Raw genomic sequence first — 25,770 nt, 5'->3', positions numbered from 1 at the left:
ATAAAATTCTCCGGGGCAGAAGACTTGCATGTGAATCTCCTGTTCTTGCCTTGTGACAGCAAAAGAAAGAAGCACAGGTTTTAGTGCTGAGACAGGAGAAGCAGTTGTTCCTTGTGGCCTTTCACCTCTTTGTCGTGGCTCCATCATGAAACTGAAAAAGTGTCTAAGTGCTTTTGGTCCTTTTCAGGTTCAAGGATCAAAAAGGTCAAAAGGTCAAACTTGTGAGTTTCTCTGAAACAAATGGAGTAAGAACTGGTTATGGATTTAGGAATCTTAGCACCCTACACTTGAGTCTGATGCCCGCAGCAGGAGCACTGGTTTGGGTATCTCTGGTTTCCCTTCCACAGCCCCCCACACCTCCCCCTGCTCCGTAATGGCACTGAGACTTTTGTCCTTTCATTATATATGGTTGAAACCAGACAATGGTTCAAAAATTATTAGTGGAATGGGAGAACAGGGTCATAGGCAGACTGGCAACTAATGTGTTTATATAAGCCTTGTTTTCTTAGGAAACCATGCTAAAAAGCCATCACTATGTTGATATAACCTTTGATGGTGTTTGGATGGAGTTAGCTCATACTTTATCTGCTGATTCATTCGACAGTGTGTTTAACTTTGTTGGAGAAAACTATAGCAGAGTTTACAGATAACATAAAGCTCTTCGTTTGAAACTTGGAGATAGGAGGGAAGAAACAGGAAGGAAATCTGAGCTCTTGTAGGTCAATCTTTTGGTTACATTGGCATTAAATCAAGAACAGGAGGAGGAAAATTGTGCAACAAGAATCTGAGTCTTTTTTTTACTGGCTTTCCACTTTCTATTTATGGGAACCCAAAATGACCTCGCTTCCTGGACTGAAAACAGTAGTAACATATCCTTAATGACAGTCTCACTTTTACTTTTGAAGCTAGCCTCTGCAACGTGTCTGTGACATTTTTTAACAGATGCCATAGCCCACATTTCAATCTGAAAGGTGATGGGACCTGGCACTCCATTCTGTGACACATGAAGCACCAGGTGATGTTAATAAAATTAGTGATGATGTTAGGGCTTCCCTCTGCTGCCCCCAGTAAATCAACATTTGGTGCTTCTTTCATACTCCCCCTCACTCTTGATAAGAGCTTTGTGTAAATATTGCCACTTACTATTTTTTTCCCAAAAATGCCTCTAGGAAGAAGAAGGCAGTAATGGTCAGCAAGAGAGAGTTTAAGCAGAGATATCAGCAGTCCAAATGTTACAATTTTCTTCTTTGCTTGGCTCTCGTACGAAATTTAATCTGTCCCCCAGACAGCTCAGAATTTATTTTTCTGTTCTGTTTTCTTTCAGGCAGTACTATGACTGCTTCTTACCTATGTTGAGCTTGTATTTCTGCAGGAACAAAATTACCAGACATGAGCTGATATACTTAACTATAATTAAAATTGGTAGAAGGGTCCCCACTGATTTCAGTAGAACCTCATCAGGTGAAGGATCACTATGAATTGCTAAGTAATTTTATTATTTGAAAGAACAGAAGTATGAGGATGTATTAGCAAAGTGCAGACTGTTAGCAGAAGACTGGCTTCCCAGCTGGTTGAATACAGTGTATATTTCTGAAATATGTCATTTCAGGGACAAAAAAGTTAATCTCACCTAATAACAAATGTGCAACAGAGCAGGGCCACTGACTGCACTTCATATGAAAGAATGTAAAACTTCACACACATGCTATTGCTAAATGCAGTTTTTAAACGTGAGGATGTGCAGGCATGAAGAGATGTTCTTTTGTCATTTAACCACTTACTGAGACAAGTAGTTGTCAGAGAGGCTCCAGAGACCCTGAAAAGCTGCTGAGGAAGAACTTGAGTAAAAAAGGAGATGGAAAAGGAGAACTTAAAATGATAGAATCTCAGGTTGGAACGGACCTCAAGGATCATCTGCTCCAACCTTTCTTGGTCAAGCATAACTTAGACTAGATGTCCCAGCATCCTGTCAAACTGAATCTTTAAAAGTTTCCAGTGTTGGGGACTCCACCACTTCTCTAGGGAGATTATTCCAATGGCTGATTGTTCTCAGTGTGAATAATTTTCCTCTTGTGTCCAATTGGAATCTCCCCAGAAGTAACTTGTACCCATTAGCCCTTTTTCATGTGACTCCCTGTCAAAAGGGAGTCTCCATCTTCTTTGTAGCCACTGTTTAAATAGTGGAACATGGGGCTAAGGTCTCCCCTGAGCCTTTTTTTCCTCAAGGTTGAACAAGCCCAGCTCTCTCAGCCTTTCCTCATGTGGCTTCCCAGTCCTTGGATTATCTTTGTGGCCCTTCTCTGGACCCTCTCCATCCCATCCACATATATTTTTGTATAGCAGGAACCAAACCTGAACACAATATTCCAGATATATTCTATCTTGTATTCACACACTTTCTGACAGGGTTGAAAGAACATAAAGCTCTTGTTTGATGCCTCCTGTATTTAGGAGAAATGGCACTTGTAAATTCTTTTGAATAAGCAAGTCTGCATCCAGTCTACCAATTTCTTCCACAGTCATTTATCTTGCAGGGCTTTGAAAACTGGACATCTAATTTTCAGTGTTTGGCTTTGGTCAAAAGCAGCACAGTTCTATACAATACCTAATGGTTTCCTAAATAGCTCAATACTTCTAATCTTTTTTGATCAGCAAGAACAGTGTGAAGGGCTTTCCCTGTGCCTTTTGTTCATTTTTATATAGTGTTGAGATGATGTAGTTCCTATTTTTTTCCTCCAGTGCCAAAGCAGTGCCTTTTACCATGGTTCTCATTGACTGCTTGCTATAAGGAGCCTTTTTTCTTCATGTTGTTCTGAATGTCTCTAAAGTGAAAATTTAAGTAACTTTCTTACCAGTCTAATCAACCTCCACAGCCTATAAAACCCTGTGGTGGCATCAGCTCTCTGTCACCTGGATTTTTCAAAATGTCATTTCTTAGAACTATGATCTATTCCATTTCACATCCCTTGTCTCATATCTGCTGGGTGACTATTGCCTTCTGAATGATGCAGAAAAGAATCAAGATTCATTTTTGGGTTTTTTTCTGTGTGTGCAAATAATATACACATAGGCATGGGATTATTTATTCATAGGTGTAAGGAAATCATCTAAATATTTCAAACAAAAATATTAAAAATGCATGAAAGGGGATTACAATATTCAGTCCTATCTTACAAATATCGCTCTAGTTTTTCTTGCTCTGAACTTTTTGAAAGAATTCTGTTTCTAAATTGAATCACCTATAAATATAGAGGATAATTGCATATTAAATTGAAACAATTAAATTATATACATTTTTGTGTAACCTCTGACAGTGGTTGAATATTTAGTACTTTTGTGAACATTGTAAATCTGGAATAACTGAGGAAGTTTATAAATTCTTTTTGATATTTCTGATTATCCTAGAGGACATTAAAGACTCTGCAGCAGTAAATTTACTTCAATCTGGATCTCTCTGATGCCATATCAGAACTGCTGAGTCATGTTCGCAGCAGTCAGGGCAAATCACAAAGTAATCCTTACAAGTTTTGAGTCTTTTGCCTTTTATTGATCATAATTTGTTGTCCCACTTGCTGAATGCACTACCAGCAGATAAAGATTTAAAGAAGAAATGTGAGTAAAGCTTGTACCAAGTTCTGAGATTGGCTCTGTTCAGTGCTCTATTATGAGTGATACCCAAGAACACCTTTTTTTTTTAACTTTATATTTTGCAGTTTGGAAGTAAAACCATTTGAAAGAAAAATGACTCAAATAGTCTACCATATACTGTTGTTCACATCAGTTAGGCACAGCTGGGAGATTCTGCTCAGGAAGTATAACACAGATTCAAATACCTATTTAAGTTAGAGGTCTGTTTGGGTCTAAGAAGGAAGAAAGAGCTTTCCTTCCACTTGTAGCTGGAAATACTATATTGCAGTGTTTTCATTACTTTAAGTAGCAGGGATAGACTTGTTTCTTTTTAACTGAGAGTCAATTGCTGGGGTGAGTAGTTTGAGAGAGGATGCCTGCAACACCGGAGTGGAGCTGGTGGGGGGGTCAGCGTCCAAGAGCCTCACCTCAGAGCGACAAGAGTCACGGAGGAGGAAGCCCCAGGTCCTCGACAGCACTTGCCCAGGAGCCGGCAGCCCAGCTGATGCGAGCAGCTGACTCACAGGGGGCGGAGCCAGGAGGAGCGGCACCAGCCCTGACTGGGTAAAAACCTGCCCCTGGGAGCGCGAGCGACCGGGGGCGGGGCGAACAGAGCGGGTCGAAGGCAGTTTGCGCGGGCAGGCGAGTGGGATAACCGCATGATCAAGAGGAATCGCCTGGAGCGCAGGAGGAGGAAAGACTGCTTGCTTGTGCAGAGAGATGTAGACGGACCGATTGACCAGATAGATCATGGTCACAACACGGTCAAAAGCTGTAGTGAGGAATAATGTGTCGGGAAGCTAGGGACCAGGTGAGGAAGGCTAAGGCCCAGTTAGAATTGAACTTGGCTAGGGATGTTAAGGATAACAGGAAGGGATTCTATAGGTATGTAGCAAGTAAAAGACAGACTAGGGACAACGTAGGCCCCCTTCGGAAGATATCGGGAGAACTGGCTACCCAGGATTTGGAGAAGGCTGAGGTTCTTAATGACTTCTTTGTCTCAGTCTTCACTGGCAAAGTCTCTGACCACACCACCCAAGTCTTGGAAAGCAAATGCAGGGACTGTGAGAATAAAGACCCTAGGTCCACTGTAGGAGGGGATCTGGTTCGAGACCATCTTAAAAACCTAAACGTACACAAGTCCATGGGACCTGATGAAATCCATCCGCGGGTCCTGAAGGAGATGCTGAATGAAGTTGCTAAGCCACTGGCCATCATATTTGAAAAATCATGGCAGTCAGGTGAAGTTCCCGACGACTGGAAGAAGGGAAATATAACCCTAATTTTCAAGTAGGGGAAAATGGATGACCTGGGGAATTACAGACCAGTCAGTCTCACCTCTGTGCCTGGCAACCTCTTGGAGGAGATTCTCCTGGAAGGCATGCTAAGGCACATGAAAAACAAGGAGGTGGTTGGTGACAGCCAGCATGGCTTCACTAAGGGGAAATCCTGCCTCACCAATTTGGTGGCCTTCTATGATGGGGCTACGAAACTGATGGACAGGGATAGAGCAGTTGATATCATCTACCTGGACTTGTGCAAAGCCTTTGTCACTGTCCCACATGACATCCTTGTCTCTAGATTGGAGAGACATCAATGTGATGGGTGGACCACTCGGTGGATAAAGAACTGGCTGGATGGCCGCACGCAAAGAGTTGTGGTCAATGGCTCGATGTCCGGCTGGAGACCAGTAACGAGTGGTGTCCCTCAGGGATCGGTGTTGGGACCGGTCTTGTTCAACATCTTTGTCGGTGACATGGACAGTGGGATTGAGTGTGCCCTCAGCAAGTTTGCTGATGACACCAAGCTGTGTGGTTCGGTTGATACGCCGAAGGGAAGGGATGCCATCCAGAGGGACCTCGACACGCTTGTGAGGTGGGCTGATACCAACCTTATGAAGTTTAACCATGCCAAGTGCAAGGTCCTACACCTGGGTCAGAGCAATCCCAGGCACAGCTACAGGTTGGGCAGAGAAGAGATTCAGAGGAGCCCTGCGGAGAAGGACTTGGGGGTGTCGGTCGATGAGAAAATGAACATGAGCCAGCTTGAGTGTGTGCTCGCAGCCCAGAAAGCCAACTGTATCCTGGGCTGCATCAAGAGGAGCGTGACCAGCAGGTGGAAGGAGGTGATCCTGCCCCTCTACTCTGCTCTCGTGAGACCTCACTTGGAGTTTTGTGTGCAGTTCTGGTGTCCTCAACATAAAAAGGACATGGAACTGTTGGAACAAGTCCAGAGGAGGGCCACGAGGATGATCAGGGGACTGGAGCACCTCCCGTATGGAGACAGGCTGAGAAAGTTGGGGCTCTTCAGCCTGGAGGAGAGAAGGCTGCGTGGAGACCTCATAGCAGCCTTCCAGTATCTGAAGGGAGCCTACAGGGATGCTGGGGAGGGGCTATTTATCAGGGACTGTAGTGACAGGACAAGGGGTAACGGGTTCAAACTTAAACAAGGGAAGTTTAGATTGGATATAAGGAAGAAATTCTTTACTGAGAGGGTGGTGAGGCACTGGAATGGTTTGCCCAGGGAGGTTGTGAATGCTCCATCCTTGGCGGTGTTCAAGGCCAGGTTGGATGAGGCCTTGGGTGGCATGGTTTAGTGTGGGGTGTCCCTGCCCATGGCAGGGGGTTGGAACTGGGTGATCTTGGGGTCCTTTCCAGCCCTAACTATTCTATGATTCTATGATTCACAGTCTAGGAGGTTCCTCCAGTGCGTTGATGCACTTCTTAATGGAAATGGTGGACAAACCAACTAGAAGAGGAGCGCTGCTGGATTTAGTACTCACCAACAAGGAGGGTCTGGTTGAAGTGGTGATGGTCAATGGCAGCCTTGGCTGCAGTGACCATGAGATGGTGGAGTTTAGGATCCTGTGTGGGAGGAATAGAATACCTAGCAAGGCCACAATTCTGGATTTCCGAAGGGCCAACTTTGGCCTCTTCAATCGATTACTAAGGGAAGTCTCATGGGAAAGGGTACTAGGTGGTAAAGGGGCTCAAGATAGTTGGGCAGCATTCAAGGACCACTTCTTCCAAGCTCAGGATCAGAGCCTCCCAATGGGTAGGAAATCAAGTAGGGGAGCCAGGAGACCAGCATGGTTAAACAAGGAACTGCTGGGCAAACTCATGTGGAAAAAGAGAATCTATGGATTATGGAAGGAGGGGCTGGCCACTTGGGAGGAATATAGTACAGTTGTTAGAGGATGTAGGGAGGCAATTAGGACAGCTAAGGCCTCCTTGGAACTTAATCTTGAAAGTCAGGTTAAGGACAATAGAAAGGGCTTCTTCAAATACATAGCGGATAAAACTAGCACAAGAGGCAATATAGGCCCACTGCTGAACGAGGTGGGTGCCCAGGAGACAGAGGATATAAAGAAGGCAGAGGTGCTGAATGCCTTCTTTGCCTCTGTCTTTACTCCTGCAGACTCTCCCTGGGGGCCCCAGATTCCTATAGCCCCAGAAGGAGTCAGGATAAAGGAGGAGTTTGCTTTGAGAGATGAGGATTGGGTTAGGGATCAGTTAAGCAATCTGGACATTTATAAATCGATGGGTCCGGATGGAATACACCCACGGGTGCTGAGGGAGCTGGCGGAGGTCATTGCTAGACCACTCTCCATCATCTTTGGTAAGTTGTGGGAAACAGGAGAGGTGCCTGAGGATTGGAGGATGGCAAATGTCATGGCAGTCTATAAGAAGGGCGAGAAGGAGGACCCGGGTAATTATAGACCGGTCAGCCTTACCTCCATCCCTGGAAAGGTGATGGAACAACTTATTCTTGACACCATCTCTAGACATATCAAGGATGGAGGGGGTCATTAAGAGTAGGCAACATGGTTTTACCAAGGGGAAGTCATGTTTGACCAACCTTATAGCCTTCTATGAGGAAGTAACTAGGTGTATGGATGATGGTAGAGCGGTAGATGTGGTTTTTCTTGATTTCAGTAAGGCATTTGATACTGTCTCCCACAGCATCCTCATAGATAAGCTAAGGAAGTGTGGGCTTGATGATCAGGTAGTGACATGCATCAAGAACTGGTTGAAAGGAAGAAAGGCAGAGAGTTGTGGTCAATGGGGCAGAATCTAGCTGGAGGTCTGTGACTGGTGGAGTCCCTCAGGGGTCGGTGCTGGGACCAGTGCTGTTTAATATTTTCATCAATGACCTGGATGAGGGAACTGAGTGTACCCTCAGCAAGTTCGCTGATGACACTAAACTGGGAGGAGTGGCTGACACACCAGAAGGCTGTGTTGCCATTCAGCAAGACCTGGACAGGCTGGAGAGTTGGGCGGGGAGAAACTTGATGAAATTCAACAAGGGCAAGTGTAGAGTCTTGCATCTGGGGAGGAACAACCCCATGTACCAGTACAGGTAGGGGGTTGACCTGCTGGAAAATAGTGAAGGGGAAAGGGACCTGGGGGTCCTGGTGGCTAGGAGGATGACCATGAGCCAGCAATGTGCCCTTGTGGCCAAGAAGGCCAATGGCATCCTAGGGTGGATTAGAAAGGGTGTGGTCAGGAGGTCCAGAGAGGTTCTCCTCCCCCTCTACTCTGCCTTGGTGAGGCCGCATCTGGAATATTGTGTCCAGTTCTGGGCCCCTCAGTTCAAGAAAGACAGGGACCTGCTGGAGAGAGTCCAGCGCAGGGCAACTAAGATGATTAAGGGAGTGGAGCATCTCCCTTATGAGGAGAGGCTGAGGGAGCTGGGTCTCTTTAGCTTGGAGGAGACTGAGGGGTGACCTCATCAATGTTTACAACTATGTAAAGGGTGAGTGTCAGGATGATGGAGCTAGGCTTTTCTCAGCGATGTCCAGTGATAGGACAAGGGGTAATGGGTGTAAACTGGAGCATAAGAGGTTCCATGTGAACATCAGGAAAAACTTCTTTACTGTGAGAGTGACAGAGCACTGGAAGAGGTTGCCCAGGGGGGTTGTGGAGTCTCCTACGTTGGAGATATTCAAGGCCCGGCTGGACAAGTTCCTGTGTGATGGACTCTAGGTTACCCTGCTCTTGCAGGAGGGTTGAACTAGATGATCTTTTGAGGTCCCTTCCAACCCTCGGGATTCTGTGATTCTTTATATGTGTTGAGGGTTACAAGTGATGAGGGTTACAGAGATTTTTTAGATCAAGAGATTCTTAAGGACCACAGAGATGATGATTCTTCAAACACTTGCACAAAAGAGGCTGTATAAGAGCTACTAGAGGGTTTTAATAGAGAATGTCTTCATGCTAGGGATTCTTCAGAGATGATAGCGAGTGGGAACACCAAAACCAAATTAAATCAGAATAAGGATTTAAAAGAAAAAGGTGTCAGCCAGCTCTTACATTTGATCTTGTGTGGGTATTTATCTGAGTTCTTATCTTCTATGTGCATGTGTAAGGATAGTAACGAGGAAATGCATGCAGAAGGCTATAGGCAAGTTTCGACATGGACTAGAGAATGGGAAGTAGGTTGGTAAATGCTGATTGTAGCCCTAACAGGGGAGTTCTGTTGGCTGGGGGCAGGAAGTTCTTCAGCCCACGATTTCTGGATAACAGCAGTGATCCTTTGTTTCCTGCTGAGGAATTTGCTTGTTGTACCACAGGCAGAATTTCTCAGATAAAATTTGCAGCTTCTGTGGGTGGAGAAGAATGTTTTAAAGGGCCTTCCTCTGGCTTGTCACTCTGAAAGGAAAGGGGTGCTTCAGGCTGCTACTTCTGTAATGGTCTATGACTGTTGGCTTGTAAGAACCAGCCATCATGGAGCTAGCTGGTACTCCTTTGCCAGATTTTCTTGAGATTTAATTCGTTTACGGTTTCTGCTTCTAATGATCTCACATTTTTACATAATAGATCAGATTTGCTAATTGTTAGATTGTTGGTTTTGTCTAAGCAACCTTTATATTCTTAATAGACCCTTGATTTTATTCTGCCTTTGAAGCTGAATCAGTGCTAATGGTGTTGCATTTTATTCTCCAAAGAATGAAAAGCTTTCAGCCCATTCTGATACTGTCCATGCTGGAGTAGAAAGCTCTCCATTGTGCTTTTGTGATCACTAGAGTGGCTGACATAATTTCTTCTGGTGGTAACATGCCTTGAGGCATGATCCAGCTAGAACTGACACCGCTGGCAAGTTTTATGAAGGGATCAGAGCCTTATTTAGTTATGTCAGCTGGAGATGATGATAGCTGTCCATTCCTTGAAAGCCATGTTTTGAAAGCTCAAGGTCTGCTAGACCTTGAGCTGTTGGCTGTAAACTCCTACGGAAGCATCCAAAAGCCTGCTTCTTCCATCTGCTCTTGCAAAGGTAAATGTGACAATTCACTCTGGGTACAAACCTGGCTTCCTTCATTAGCTTTAAATTCATCTAATGCAACTCATTTTTCTTGGAGCTACATGTAGGAGCTGCATAGATTATACAGTTAGCTCAGATAGCCCAGCCAGATGGTTAAAGACAGCTTCTTGTGGTGAGCATACTGCACCTGTGGCCTACAGGTTTTTCTACTTGTTGGCTTGTATTATGATGCAAGATACTATTTGTTCATGTTAAATCCCCAGTGATTCAAGGCTGCGTTCCTGAACACTTACTTACTTTCTTCTCATTTTGTTGCTTTTTTTTGTTGTTTATTTTATGCTACCACAGGAGTGATCAATAGAAGCCTTGAACTGAAGCTAATAGGACTTGTAGGAGCCAGTCTGGAATTGCTTCCTACTACTATGTGCCAGAATCATGAATTCCTGACATTCCTGCCACCTGAAAAGGTTCAGCGGGCACTTCGGGAAGGAATTGGTTCAGAGGTGATTAATTGTATTTAATTACATTGTGGTGATCTTGTATGCCTGCTATTCCCAATCAAATCCTGTGACTTTGAGAAAGCTGATGGCACCAAATGGCTTGCATGCCTTGGAACTCTCTGGGTGCTAAAATCTAACTGAGGAAGAAACACTTTGTGATTGACTTTAGAAGCTTTACAAAAATACCCACCCTACTGAATTAGTCCACGATACAAAATTTTACTTTTTATATGTCTTTTAATTAAATTTAATTGTTGCCTACTATTGAAAAGTACTTTTTTTTTTTTTTTTTTTTTTTTTTAAAGTCAGACTGTAACAGGGCAGTCACTATTTTTAGTAAGATTTAAATAACGGTGTAATACCATGTGTCATTACAGAAGCCATGAGTAGAGTGCTTCTTTCATCAGTGCACTATTGCTAGGCATGAAATGCTCTGTTTAGGATTTTAAGAGCCAAATGTAAATGTGCTTAATGAGACACAAGGGGATGGGTCTGTGGCTGGGGAGAGATGGCTTTTAGCAGCAGATGCAGACAAAAGTATTGGATTTCAGTCTACAAAAAGCCAAAGACAAAAAGAAAAAGAGACTGTAGTCCCAAATGGAGGAAAGAGGTGTCAGAATTTAGAAGGCTAAACAGCTGTAACCTGTTTATGTATTTTAATCCATTGTTAGAGGATTGGAAATTAAAAAAAAACAAGAGCATATTAAATTCTTTTTAAAAAAGATCTAGAGTTGACCAAGACAAATTACAAAAAGAAATACAGAATTTATCAATAGTTTTAGGTTTATATGGAATACACCTAAAATAAATTGAAATATTATTCTGGTTGTGTGTTGTAGGATGGAAATAAAATCATTCAGTTATCTCATGGTATAGAAAATTTGGTGAGTGGCTGAAACCTGCCATTCCAAAGCTTCTAAATTGCATCAGAGAATATTCCTGCTACGGACAACTGTTTCAATACTGATCTGGCTAGTTTGGTAAGCATTTTTTCTCAAAGTGTTGAAAGGTGGCATGTTTTTAATTTTAACAATTATAGTGTTTGGTACTGGCAAAAAAGGAAGCAAAAACCCATTATGAAACATTTTTATTGGCTTCAGCAACATCTCTGCAGTTCACATCATTAAAGTTGCCTACCTCAGGGTTTGAGTGTAAAATTCATACCCATCTTAACATTTTAAATATTTTTTAAAAAGTACCAACTGGCTGGCCTAGATCTTAAAAGCAACGTAACTGAATAAATGTTAGATAAGTACCTTCATTTTTCTGTCTGTGAAAAATTGAAGTTTACAACGCAAAAATCATCTTTCTTATGCACCAGCTAAGTGTCTTCCACTCCATTGGCAGCAGGTGAATGATGAAGGAACCGAGCTGACTCTCCTTGCAGCACCATTCATAGAAGCTCCGTGTTAGGTGGGTGACATTTGTTCTAAAAGGCACAGTCTTGTGTCAGACAAAGAGAAACAGTGAGGGGAGTTGACCATGGCTTAGGATGGCTCTCACCAGGCTCACAGATGTGGTGGGTCTTCCTCCAGATGGTTGTCACTCATTTGCTTCCAACTCTGCAAACCTCTGCCAGGACCAGTGCTGGAGTGAGAATTGGGAAACCAGAATGGAACAATATTTCATCCAAATGCACACACGGAGTACTTTAATTGTAACGAAAACCTAGTTCCCTAATTGGTTTTGTAGAGAAAAAATACAATTCTGAAAAGCCTCTGACTGTTGTTTTTCTAACAAGTTAAACAGATGGATTGGAAATAGTATTTACTGTTTATTTCCTCAACATATCAATATGTGAAGAGCCAGTATAAATTACGGTTTGACTGCAAACAAACCAACCCACGCCAAAGCAATAGCATAAACACTGTTGTATTTTGTTTCAAGTCATTATGGGAATTTAGATGGCTGATGTTTCTGTTTTCACTGGCTATCTGTTGCTAGCTGAATTTTAAGCCCTGTAATAGGAAATAAATTATGGTTTAAGAGATTTTGTAGGAAATTGTCCTAGTAATTATTCTGCAGAACATCAGAAGTTAGTAACTTCAGATGTTACAGGCGTTAGTAATAGAAGTAAGATATCTATGTATTTCAGAACTGTTAAATTTTTTCGCATAACAGGAACAAGAGTGAAGCCATCACCAGACACTCTCTGAAGGTTTGATTTGTAATACATCACTCTGTTCCTTCCTCTTTTGCCTCGCTGCATGCTTGTGCTGTTTGTTTTTTCTGTACTGACTTCTTGAACTTTCAGGGAGCCAGCTAAGAGCCAGTAGAAAATCAACACTACCGAAAAAGTGGATGGTTTCTGTCAGGTTATTTCCCCCAGCTGGCTCATCTTGAAGGCAGAGCGGTACTGGCACACTAGCACCAGTACGAGGAAAAGGATGGGGATGCATGGCTGAGGAGTTTGTGCATGTGGAAGGATGAAGTAGCACCTTTTGGAAGAGAGATGAAGTAGCACCTTTTTGGCAGAAGTGAGACATTAAATCGGCTTAATTGAATTGTGTTCTCAGATTGCATACCAAAATTCAAAAAGTGATGCATGGCATGTTCGTAACATCTTAGCCTGTATGTTATTAATTTAACACGTAGTTGAGCAAATTAGTTAAGATGTCAGAGTTCTTGACCAATCTGTCTGACTACCCGTGTGCTTCCAGCTGTAGTTTTCCAAACTGCATATTGTGGAAATTGAGAACAGATGAAACAAGGGAATGTAAAACCAGTGAATTGAATATACTTCCCAAATTATTCACTTATTTCAACAAACAAGAATGACATTGATGTAATATATGACTAGTTTCAATGCTAAAAGCAAATCAAGAGCTGGAATGTACTTACGTGGCTAGACAGTAAATATCTTTGAGTCCTTATAATCCATTAAATTGCAAGAGTATGTCTGCTTGTCTAAATGGAAGGAAGCCTCTCTTCTCTCTGTCATTTACTCCTCCGCTTCCTGCTTCTTTAGCCTTTTTTTTTTCTTTTTTTTTCTTTTTTTTTTTTTTTAATTTGAATAGGGCTTCTTTTGTATGTGTGAAGCTACTGCTACTCCCACTTAAGTTTTCTCCTGTCTCCTTAAAGCTGACTTAAAGTGATGTGCAAATTTGTGTACCGATAGATGAAGATTTTACGCTGCAAGCCACATTCTGGTATCAGAGGATGGCCTGATGCAGAAGACAGGATTGGATGGTGTGAAGCTGAGCCGCCCTCATTATGCTCTTTGTTGACACTATTTGTTCTGCTTTTGACCCCAGATTGTGATGTTTGCTTTCACCTCATTGCCCAGTGTTGAAGACAAATGCCACAGAACTGACTGGTTTGCAAAGTGGCCTTATGCTACTACATCAAGTATTTTGATTGTACCACAATCTGCCCAAAGTTTTATGAATAGTTAGACCTAATGCTTTTTCTGGTAAATAATCCTGTCAGAGGACTTCAGAAGTCTGCCCTAAGCCACAAGGTAGACATGGCTCAGAGTACCTGAGAGTCTCAGCAACGTGTGCTTTGGGGCCTGCAATGAGGATGCAGAAAGGGGGTGGTGGTGTCACAGTGTCTATTTTTTTCCAGTTTATCTGTCTGTGTTAAACTGATAGGAAATGGCATCATCACACAGAGTGCTCTGGAAACATATTTTTTTTACAAGTGGAGATGCTGAACATGCAGAGAAGTATATGGATGTTTAGTCTTGCTCTCAGCAATCCACAGCATGGTGTTGGCCCTCTCATTAGCTACTGATAGCCATCATGTAAATCAAAATGCAAGGAAAGGGTATCTTTCTTTTTTCTCCAGTCTTTCACAAAATCCAAGTTTAAAAATTATTGCTCTGGAATCTATGATGTGTGATACTTTCTATCAGGTGACACATTACAAAATTGTTTGGGATTCAGATCCTCTTTGTCCTAGGTGAATAATGTTTCTAGAAAGCCTATCAACTGGCTGATGAAAATCACTGCAAGACAGTTCTCCCATTCACTCTTCAGACTGGCTGTGCAGCACACAGAATGTGTACCTTAGTGACCTTGTGGCGCTCAGCATTGCTAGAATGCTCTCCTGATCCTTTCTCAATAATAGCTGTTCTTCAGGTCTGAAATGCCTTTACCTTAGCCTGATCTGACAAACATAACAGCAAATCAGACTTTTTTGCAAAAACCCAAACAAATGTACACAACTGTGGAAGGTTGTAATGACAGAGATGACAGGAAAGAAACCCTCTAAATTTCTTTTATGTTTCCAAACCTGTCGGATCCCCAAAGTTGTCCCTTATAAATCTGGTTTGCTAGCTGTCTGTGGTTATTTATTGCTTAAATGGTAATTGAGTCCTAGCACCTGTCTGGTGTTGCAGTTCTCCAGAAGGAGAGGCATGTTGAATGCCGTTCTGTGCTAGCTGAAGTGAGGTTTAGTATGAGAATCTCTGAGCTCCTAGCGTATGTAATTCTTCTCCTCTAGGAGAATGTAGTTTGAATGCTTGTTTTACTGGGCTCTTGGCTATCCTCAGTTTCTGGAGCCACTAAAACCTCTTTGGCAGGCCCCATGCAACCACCTCTCACGCTTGATTGAAATATTAGCAAGTTATTAATCCAAATAGCAAATTAGTGGGGCAACAGCCAAATCTCAAGTCTGAAGACTTTTTACACCCTTAGTGTTGTAATTTCACATAAATAACATAGATTGGCACACATTCTTCATGCAAAATCGGATAGCAGATACTGTGTACTGTGTATTACAGACCAGAAATTATCTCTCAATTATTCGCTTGGGTGGTTAGTAGTGTTATGAGTTGACTGACCCCTAAACCCATCTTTTTGAAAATAAACACATACCTTGTGCATAACTGCCAAGGCAACACAATAATCATTAATATTACTGAAGTTGTGTAAACTTGTAACTTCAAAATGGGCTACCTAGTGTTTACTTTTGAGTCCGTAGGAATTTAAAACTAGACATAATTGAAGTTAAATATCTTTCTTCTAAACAGTTTTTAAAGTAGCTCGATAATAGAGCTGTTCTAATTTTCCTCTGACTGAACTCCTAGCACCTATAAGACCTCAAGGCTGTGTAGCTGCTATTTTCAGAGGTGCTGAGTGCATACAGCTGCTGTTGACTTCCCTTCGTACCGTGGATGTTCAACACTTCTCAAAATGAGTGCATACAGCATCTGCTGCCACCGCTAGAGTTTCAGAGTTCCAGTTAAAATGGCTGAAAAAGTTCTGTTACATTTCTGCAGTAATCAGTTGAGTTGTTCAGCACATAATGCTCTGCTGTGGCATACAGTTCTGTTTGAGTGGTAGTTGGAGGGGACGCGCATAACTGACTTAGGGCTTTGCTCTGCATGAGTAATGTCGTCAGCCTAAACTCATACAGCTTTCTTCTACACTTCAATATATTTGTAGCGCATACCTCATGTGGCCTTCACAACAGTGTTGCCTTGGTTTGGCACTGATATGGGACAAGCTTGCTAGAGGCTGAAAAAAATCTTCATCCCTACATTAAGCATTAAGAATTTTGCTCCAATTTGTTTGAATCATGAAACATAAATATTGTTGAGCTTTCCCATCCTCCAAAAAAAAAAAGTACAAGCAAGGCAGTTCCCAGATTTGTTGATTCAATATTTATTCTTCAGCTGAGATGCTCAAGTAGGTCTTGAGTAGCAGATTATTCTGTTGAACTCACAAAAGCTGAAGATTTTGTTGTTTTCCACAGTGATTCTCTAACATCTAGTTAAAATAGGTTTCCATTTGCTGAAATACCAATTTTCAAGTATTACACTCTACTCTGTCACCAGGATGTTGTTTGATAGCATCTGAATAGTGGGAATTGGTTTGTGTCAAAGGAAAGTGGACAATTACCTCAAACCTTTCAGTTTCGCAGGCTATTACACTGCTGCAAATTAACAATTGCTGTTAAGTTGACATTTAATTTAAAATATATGCTCTGCACACTTTGAGCTGAACAAACCCTACTAAGATATATAAAAAGAATCATACAGCTCTGAGCGATGCATATGTTCAGATTGGAAAATGTCGGGTTATTCCCATTTGAAATACTATTATAAATGTTCATTGTTAGTCTTGGGCAAGACGAGGTGGGTAGAATATTAAAGTTACTGCTTTCAGGACTGTTAAAGAGCTCTTTCAGGCAAGAAGACACGTGCAACTGTAAAGCTGTCTCCATTCATAGCCTTTGAAGTATAAAACTGTGAACTCAGACCGCCAAGAAATATTAGGCATGCCAGCTAACGTTTAGCAGTGTACATGCCAGCAGTATAGTATCCATGTTTTTCATGTATGAGCTGTGATACTTTATTAAATATCTGTCAAGTAGCAGAGTTTAATGTTGCAAAGCTGAATATCTTAGACTTTGTCTTCTTTTGTTTAAATGGGCAAGTAATAAAAAATGCTAGCTTTCATTGTTGGTTCTCACCTCAAGAATGTAGTGCTAAAGTCTTTGTTATCAAGTTAGAGTTGAGAATTTCTTGCCACTAGTACAAATATAAAAGAGCAAGCAGAAACTTATTTATGGAAATACAGTTATTACAGACTTCTGAACAACAGATTAAAGTGCCTGTTGGTTATCTTGTTCTGCAATGAATGTTTTACTAATTATGAGCTATTTTATTTCTAAATATTGAAATGTGAAGAAAACAAATGTTTAGCAAATTAAGCACTGAAATTATATTTCAAACAATTCTGTGGGAAGATGTCTTGCATTCACAGCAGGCTCTGCGTGCATTGCTGTATGAATGTATCATGGGAATCTCGAGTAAGCGTGGTGGTACAGGCATTATAAGTGTGGATTTTTAGAAAACTACCAGAAGCATCACTCTACTAACAGTAAATAAAAATACAACTTTCATGTATTAATGTTCAGCTGCTCAAAAGCACAGTTTACCTCTGAAGTGGAAAATAAGGTTTACTTGTGAAGGTGTAAAAGTCACTCATCCGAATGCATTTCCTGTGCACAATGATCTTTCAGCTGTTTGTTTAACAGAAATAAAGATAGGATGATTCATACAGGTGTAGAAGATCATACTTTGCATGGGATGGGATAAAAGCTTTCATGTGTCTGTCTAGATATGCAGTCCAGGTATTTTATTGCTAGCACAACTACATGACACTAAATTGTATAAATACTTCTGTTGTGGCTTTTCTAGCTGTCAAATGCTGGAACATGGTCATAAGGTCTCTCCTAAGCCTTCTTTTCTCAAGGCTGAACAAACCCAAGTCTTCCCGTATCTTCTCATATGGCCTCCCAGTGCTTGGGCCATCTTTGTGACCCTTCTCTGGACCCTTTTCAGACCTTCCACACCTTTTTGTATAACAAGGACCAAAACTGGACACAGTGCCCAGATGTGGCCTGACAAGCGCTGAGCAGAGTGGAATAATGAGTTCTTTATCTCTGCTGGTGATGCCCTTGTTGATGTTCCCCAGCATGCTCTTGGCTTCCTTTGCTGTATCTGCACACTCTGCACTCCTATTGAGCTTGTGTCCCCCAGGACCCACATTGGTTTTAGATTTGTCCTGCTTTGTCCAGAAATCTCATACAGATTTTCTAGGCCAATATGCAGAGGCTCCACGCATCCCCAATAAAAGAGGTGATATTTTATTACGCAAGACACAATTTAATTCACAGTGGCAGATTTATAGTTTTCACACCATAGTATCAGGCTCATGACACAATGACCTAGAGTCCACTTCTTTAAATTAGCGTTTTATGCTAATTTAGCATGAAAGTATTGATTATCTTTTATGCTAATGACAGAAATGGGTTCCCTACCCCATGTTGACAGGGGGAGTGCTGTAGCTATTGGGACAGCTGGATCCAGGCTTTTGTTGTAACTACAGTCTTACCCCTTCCCCCTTAGCACAATGTTGGCCTTTCTCCTTCCCTCTTAGCTTCTTAAGATGTAATTTTTAAGGGTATCAGTCCTGTCAAAGAAAATTTGTAATTTGGTACAATAAAATCGTGTTGAAGGTATAAAACAGTGGATTTATTCCACGTAGTCCTGAGGAGTCACAATAGCTGACTGCTAGCACAGCAGAAACCCATCTTGTAATACAATGTTGGGTGACTTCAGGCAAGTTATTTTATCTTTAAGACCTGCATCTTAGGTTCCCCATCTGTTAAAGAATAGTGCTTTGTAAAAGTTCTTTAAGATCTGTTGAGGAACACCATTGTCTTCCTTTTGTGACTGTTACGCATGTATTCATCTGTCGTGGTTTAAGCCCAGGCCGTAAATCAGAGCCACGAAGTCCACTTCCCCCCCCACCTTTCTTCCCTCCGCTCCTGGAGGGACGGGGAGGAGAATCGAAAGAACGCAACTCCCACGGGTTGAGATAAGAACAGTTTAATAACTAAGGTATAACAGAAATCACTACTGCTACCACTAACAGTAATAATGATAAAGGAAATAACAAGGAAGAGAATACAACCACTCACCAACCGGTACCTCATCCCCACCCTGCAGTGTTCCAGCCCTTCCGGGCCACTCTCAGTTCTACATCCTGGGCATGACGTGCTGTGGTATGGAATACCTCTTTGGCTAGTTTGGGTCAGGTGTCCTGTCCCTGCTTCCTCCTGGCCCCTCCTCCTCCCTGGCAGAGCATGAGACTCACAAAGTCCTTGGTCAGTCTAAACATCAGTGTTATCAGCCCTGTTCCCAGGCTGAAAGTCAAAAACACAGTGCTGCAACAGCTACTAAGAAGGAGGAAAAATGACTGCTACTGCTGAACCTAGGACATCATCATAAAAATGGTGCCCGCCAAATTCCAAGGAGCTATGCATCTTTTTTAAAATTACTTTTAGTGCATATTGGTTAGACAGGATTAGAATCTGATATTTTAAAAAATAAATAAAAATAAAAAAGATTATTTAAGAAGTTTGTGGTCAAAGACTGCAACTCACAGTGAGTCTGTGTTTTGAACAGTTTATTTGTAAGAAAATGTTTTGAACCCATTAGACTGCTGCTGCTTCAAAGCAGTGTGGAGAATTAATTAAAGCTTCAAGGGGGAAAAGTGGATGGTAAGAGTTTTATAACCATAAGCTGATATTTTTGAAAAGCATTATCATGTTTTTTAATGTGTATAGGACTTGCAAAACAGCAGTCTTGAAAGGCAAAACTACCTTCTTGTTCACTGCCAGGACTCACCTGCAGGTTCCTGGATTCTGGGATTTCACTGTTCTCAGGATAACATCCTGAACATTTCAGCCACAGAGGTCATACATTTCTGTGTGGACTAAAAGGATTGGGTTAATGTGACTTAAAAATGAGCTATAAATCTTTATTTTTTTTTTTTTCTAGATACATCTGCAAGTGCAATCACTGAAACACTTCCATTCTTTTTCATGTAGGTATATTATTAGAGATATTTTTCCCCATTCCTTAGTGGAATAGAAGGAACTATTGTTAAAGCCTCTGATCACAGAGGGGAAAAGAGAAGGGGGAAAAAGTATTAGCTTATGCTCAAGATTTACTCCTAGAAGTAAATCCAGAGGGACCAGAGGGAAGCCATCCAGAGGGACCTCGACACGCTTGTGAGGTGGGCTGATGCCAACCTGATGAAGTTTAACCATGCCAAGTGCAAGGCCCTACACCTGGGTCAGAGCAATCCCAGGCACAGCTACAGGTTGGGCAGAGAAGAGATTCAGAGCAGCCCTGCAGAGAAGGACTTGGGGGTGTTGGTCGATGAGAAAATGAACATGAGCCGGCTTCAGTGTGTGCTCGCAGCCCAGAAAGCCAACCGTATCCTGGGCTGCATCAAAAGGAGCATGACCAGCAGGTCGAAGGAAGGTGATCCTGCCCCTCTACTCTGCTCTCGTGAGACCTCACTTGGAGTATTGTTTGCAGTTCTGGTGTCCTCAACATAAAAAGGACATGGAACTGTTGGAACAAGTCCAGAGGAGGGCCACGAGGATGATCAGGGGACTGGAGCACCTCCCATATGGAGACAGGCTGAGAAAGTTAGGGCTGTTCAGCCTGGAGAAGAGAAGGCTGCGTGGAGACCTCATAGCAGCCTTCCAGTATCTGAAGGGGTCCTATAGGGATGCTGGAGAGGGACTCTTCACTAGTGACAGGACAAGGGGTAACGGGTTCAAACTTAAACAGGAGAAGTTTAGATTGGATCTAAGGAAGAAATTCTTTACTGAGAGGGTGGTGAGGCACTGGAATGGGTTGCCCAGGGAAGTTGTGAAAGCTCCATCTCTGGCGGTGTTCAAGGCCAGGTTGGATGAGGCCTTGGGTGACATGGTTTAGTGTGGGGTGTCCCTGCCCATGGCAGGGGGGTTGGAACTAGATGATCTTAAGGTCCTTTCCAACCCTAACTATTCTATGATTCTATGATTCCAAGTATATGCATGCAAAATCTCAATCACTTGAACTTTGGGGAATTTGAGTCTTATCTTGAGCTTGGCTTCTGAAGGCAGCAAAGGGGTGGCCTTTGGTGATGGAAGGGAAATTTGAAAGCTAGCTCCACCATGCTCCAGGTACATGCTGTTGAACAGCACTAGGTTAAACTATCCCAATGCAAACAGAAATATGATGGTGTAGGGAGGTTTGGGAAGCCATTCCGTATGTGCTTGACACCTTCGCTCTTACCAACGCCTGTGATTTTTACAATGAACAGCATGTAATATTTTTTAGAGCCTCTACCTCCTGTCTTACTGTGAGAATTTCAGCCATCATTTAAAACAAAGCTTTCACTCTTCTGAGTTACTGGAGAAAAACTTGGAAACATAGGCCCAGCTGTCAAAGCACCAACCACTTGTCACTTGCAATTTCACTACTAAATATGTTAAGGAAAATAACATTATTTAGGTCTGTCTGGGTAGTGTTTTATGTTCCACTGCACTTCTTTGGTAACTGAGGTGTCCTTTTGTGAAAACATTAAATAATGTGTTACTCATTGATTTTTGACCTCACCAAGAAGAAGAATTAGTCAGATTGATGTGTGTGTAAGTGCCTTATGACTATGTTTCTTCCAGTTGGGTCAAACAAGACAAATTTTAGATCTTAAGCACATGGCTAAATTTACCCATACTTGATTTGGCAAAACCATATGGACTTTTTGATACATTCCTCAGATCTCTTCTGAATCAGTTTCAAAAGTCTATATTCATGAATTGTACCCACTGTTCAGTAGGAGGTGTAGAAGAACAACGCCTATTTTAGGCGGAAGATTTCCTGTGAATGTACTTGTCTCGGACCAGCTCTACCCTGGAGCTGCAGTCTGAAGCTGTTGAAAGGGCCATTCCTGTCCTCCCACCCATGCTTAGCCACCTCCTTGGGGTGGGCACTGGGGTCCTGCAGCCGTACAGTGGATCAGTTCAGGGATGTAGCTGAACAGTAAATTACTCTCTCTGTCCTTCAGGCTGAACTTTCTGGAGTGGAGCTCTTGGGTCTCATCCACAGTCCCCTCTGCCACAAGGAAGGTAGTGAGGATATGCAGCTGGAGATGAAGAACTGGAGGCAACAGCGGGTGGGCTTGGGTCAGCTTTAGCTAACTTTTCAGTTGCACTTCGGTTTTTGCTGTGGGTTGTAAGGCTGATATAGAAAAATAGAAAATTCCGTTTTAACCTGTTAGGCAGGATTTCCACAGGAAAAAATGTATTTGCTAAATACAAGCTGTGCAGCAGCTGATGGATCAATCCCCAGTGATATCCCTGAAAATCATCCTGCGGGATATTAGATGGCTGGAGCATGTCCTGTTCTCTGAGCAGTTTGCCGTGAGGACAAAAGCTGGAGATATCTTTCTGCATTGCTGTTGAGATTCCAGTGTGACTGAAGCACAAAGCAGGCTTGCCCCTGCCTCCACTGAGCTACAGAAGCACAGGAGATCCTGTAGCATGTATCTGAGGCAGCGGATGTCTTCATCAATAAAATGCTGCTTTTTTTTTCTGAGTGCACAGGTCCTGATAAGTAAAGGTGCAATAATAAGAGGTTGACAGGGAAAGAACTATGAGCTGTTTAAAAAAAAAAAAACACATTTGAGAATAATATTAGCTTCCTTTATATTTCAGCTATAACAACTGCATAAATTGCCTTGTAATTGCTTTTTATTCTTTTGAGAAATTTTAAAACTGTAAGCGGGGTTTTTTTCCATTCTGTCAGTGGGCTTAAGAACAGATTATTTTTACCTGAAAGGAGAGAACTCAGCCCAGAATGAAGCAGAGGGCTGCTAGATCTTGATGTAAGGTCTGATATTAGAGCTAAGACAATCCAAAAATTAGCTGATGTAAAAAAAATGCATATAGATGTAAAGTAATCTTTTTCTCCTGCTCCCCTAACCATGTGATCTTAGTACAGGTTCTGTGGCTTGTTTGCCCTGTGGTGAGCTGATTCAGGGAGCTAAATTGGCAGAAAGCTACTTGCTGTTTTTTGTACAGTTAGTTCTTCGCCATCTCATTTTCTGCACTGATTCACTGCATAGTGAGACAAACTCCAAAGCCAGGAAAGGAAAAGCAGAGTGTGGGCAGAGAAGCAAAGGAGGGGAGCCAGCGGGGCACCACCTTTCAGATGCAGCTAGCTTTTAGGTTGACTTTAATGTAAAATCTTCTTAACATTTTAGCTTGAGTTAAAACTATTTTTAAATTTTGGATGATTGCATGAATCTGTAAAATTTCAAGTTTCTTCATCAGCTAATTGTTCAGGTAAGTAGGGAAAGTCCAACTGAACTCATGGGAGTTAAAGACTGGATATACTTATGCATGTGCCTGTGTTTTGGCAGGGATTGTAAGAACATCAATATACAGGAATTGTTTTTTTAAAAAATAAAATCAGAATTGTTGGCATTTTTTCAGTTCAGTTCAGTGCCTAAACTGAAAACATAAAAACAAGTCACTTAGAATTGAATGCAATATTTTATTTCACATAAAATATTTTGGTTTGAGCTTTTAAATACTTTCCAAGTTTCTGATCTCCTCTGCTCTGCTATAAAATTCAATCTGAACTTGCAAATACTTTGTTTACTCCAGAATCTTTTTTTTCTTTCAATATAAACTATGCATTTTTGCTGCCAGCCAGATATATATATATCTAATGCAGGCTTATGAAGCTAGGCCGCTTTCCCTACCATACGCTCTCAGTGAGTCAGGACTGCAGGTGGAACTTGAGTTTCTTCATTGCCAGGAATAAAAACATACTGCTTTACGAGAGCAGAAAACTTAAGGACATAATTTTTTTATCATAAATAGTGAAAAACAGTGACTCTGCATTTTCATATTTTTGTACTGCTGACATTTCTTTATCTTTCAGATTAAAAATATCCCCGTTTAAAAGCACTGAAACTCATCAAAATACAGCTTGATATCACAGCGTGCTTAGAGCTTTGGCCTCATCCAAGAAGACACCAAGACAGTTAACCATGTTAGTCATCACAGTGGGTTCCAAAGTGAGTGCTGATTGCTTTGTGGGTTTAAACCCAAGGGAAGTTAAACTTGCAGAAGATCACGGAGACGTCTAGTATCCGGTTGGCTGAACTGACAAATTTTCTGGAAACTCCCCTAAAATCTGAGCTAAAATTATTTCTTTTTGATGCTGAAATCACAGCTGTGACAAATATTCAAACTTATCTATGATTCATGTGTTCTACCAGAATGGGAAGTGTTAGAGTAGCACAATTTAGTAACTTTTGTTTACTTCCGCCTTGTTCAGCATTTCTAATTTAATATGTTTTCTCTGGAGTAGGTTATCTTCAGAACAAACCCATTATTACCTGTCTATATCTGACACTTTACCATTTGTTCATCTGTTCTCTGCTACCTAATTATAAAATACTCATCTTCCTGTAATATGACCAAGCAGGGGGGAAATTTTCTCTATTAAATATTGCAGAATTACCTTACAATCTCATATCTTTGTTATATACAGAGTATTTTCTTGTTTCAAAACATACTCTGATTTTCCTGCAAAATAGAATTACCATCTTTCTCTCTCTTTTGGCAGTTGCAACATTTCTTTGAACCTCGTGGCCCCCATCTCCACGTGCCTGGCTCCCAGAAGGTAAGGCTGTGCTGGACACTTTGAGTTGTGTGTTGCAGGCTTTCAAGCCTCAGTTCTGTTCCCCATTGATACAGAAGGAGGGGCTGAGACCTGTTTTCCTGTTGTGCCCACTTATCCTTTACTATCAGAGTTAGGAGCACATTATTCATATACAGCTCTATGCTCTGCTAATAGCTGAATTTGTAAACTTTTCCTTTTATCAAAGCACTTAACCTCAGTTTGGTGCACACTTGAAAGTCACGCTTCCTGTAATTTTTTTGGCTTTTGGTTCCTTTTAAAACTTTTTAACATACTAGAATTGAAAGATTGATTTCTTGCATGTAATAGTTATTTCTTTGGTGATATGCTTTTGGTTTGTGTTTGAGAAAGAAATCCTGGTGGTCTTGTGTGCAGTTATATTCAAAATAGCTGCGGGGATCTTGAAATGAAAATACATTTCACTGTGAAACTGTCATCCTATCCAGTCACTTCAAATGAATGCTTGCTGTTTTCCTGCTTGGTATAAAATAATTTGTATTTTAAAGCTGAGATTTTTCTTTTCTGTCTATCCTCATGGTCATTAGTAATTCGTAAATGAAACCTTGTTATGTTGAACAGCTGGTAGATGTATTTAAAGATCTCACGTTAAAGCAAATGAATTAAGTAACACAGTTAAAATCTGTACACTGAGAGGCCAAAGTGGTAACAGAGCCACTCATGCCTTGGCAAGAACAGCTGAGTACAAGTGAAAATATGCCTAGGAAAAAACCTGAGTTTTGCTTGCACATTGTTCTCATAAGCATGACTTATTTTCACAACTTGACAAACCTACGGTGTTAAAAGTCATATGGTACCACTTGTAAGAGATTTATAAAAATTATGTGCATTAGACAGATTTCCTTGAATTAGAGCAAATTTTGTTCTCCTGCTTACAGCAATGTAATTTCATTTAAGCGAATGCATTTCACAGTAGAGTAAAATGTAGTTCATTGTATTCAACTGATGTAATAGCAAAATAACAAATCTGTGGCTGGTTTTATAAGGAATGCATCCTTCGTGTGATAAGCAGAATGGAAAAGAAAATATTTTCAAAAGGCAGTTCATAAATGCCAATCCTTCTAATGAAATATTGAAAAAATCAAAAATGAATGAGTCAGGTCTCTGCATTTCACTGTGATCCCACAACCCTTAACTTTGTGGTTTTCCCCTTTACCATGTCCGAAACCAGGACACCCCTTGTGAAGGAGTTTTAGGAGGGCATCATCATCCTGAGCAGTGAGACTGGCAGCTCTGCCTGCCCATTCTGCTTTTCATCCTTAACCAAAGGAGAATCTGCCTCCACACACTCTCATTTCTATGTGGAATTTGAAGCTGCTTAGAAAACATGTTATTCTACATTTGACTTTCTTT

This window comes from Psittacula echo (assembly GCF_963264785.1).
Source record: "Psittacula echo genome assembly, chromosome: 6".
NCBI classification, from domain to species: domain Eukaryota; kingdom Metazoa; phylum Chordata; class Aves; order Psittaciformes; family Psittacidae; genus Psittacula; species Psittacula echo.
This window is presented reverse-complemented; position numbering follows the sequence as displayed.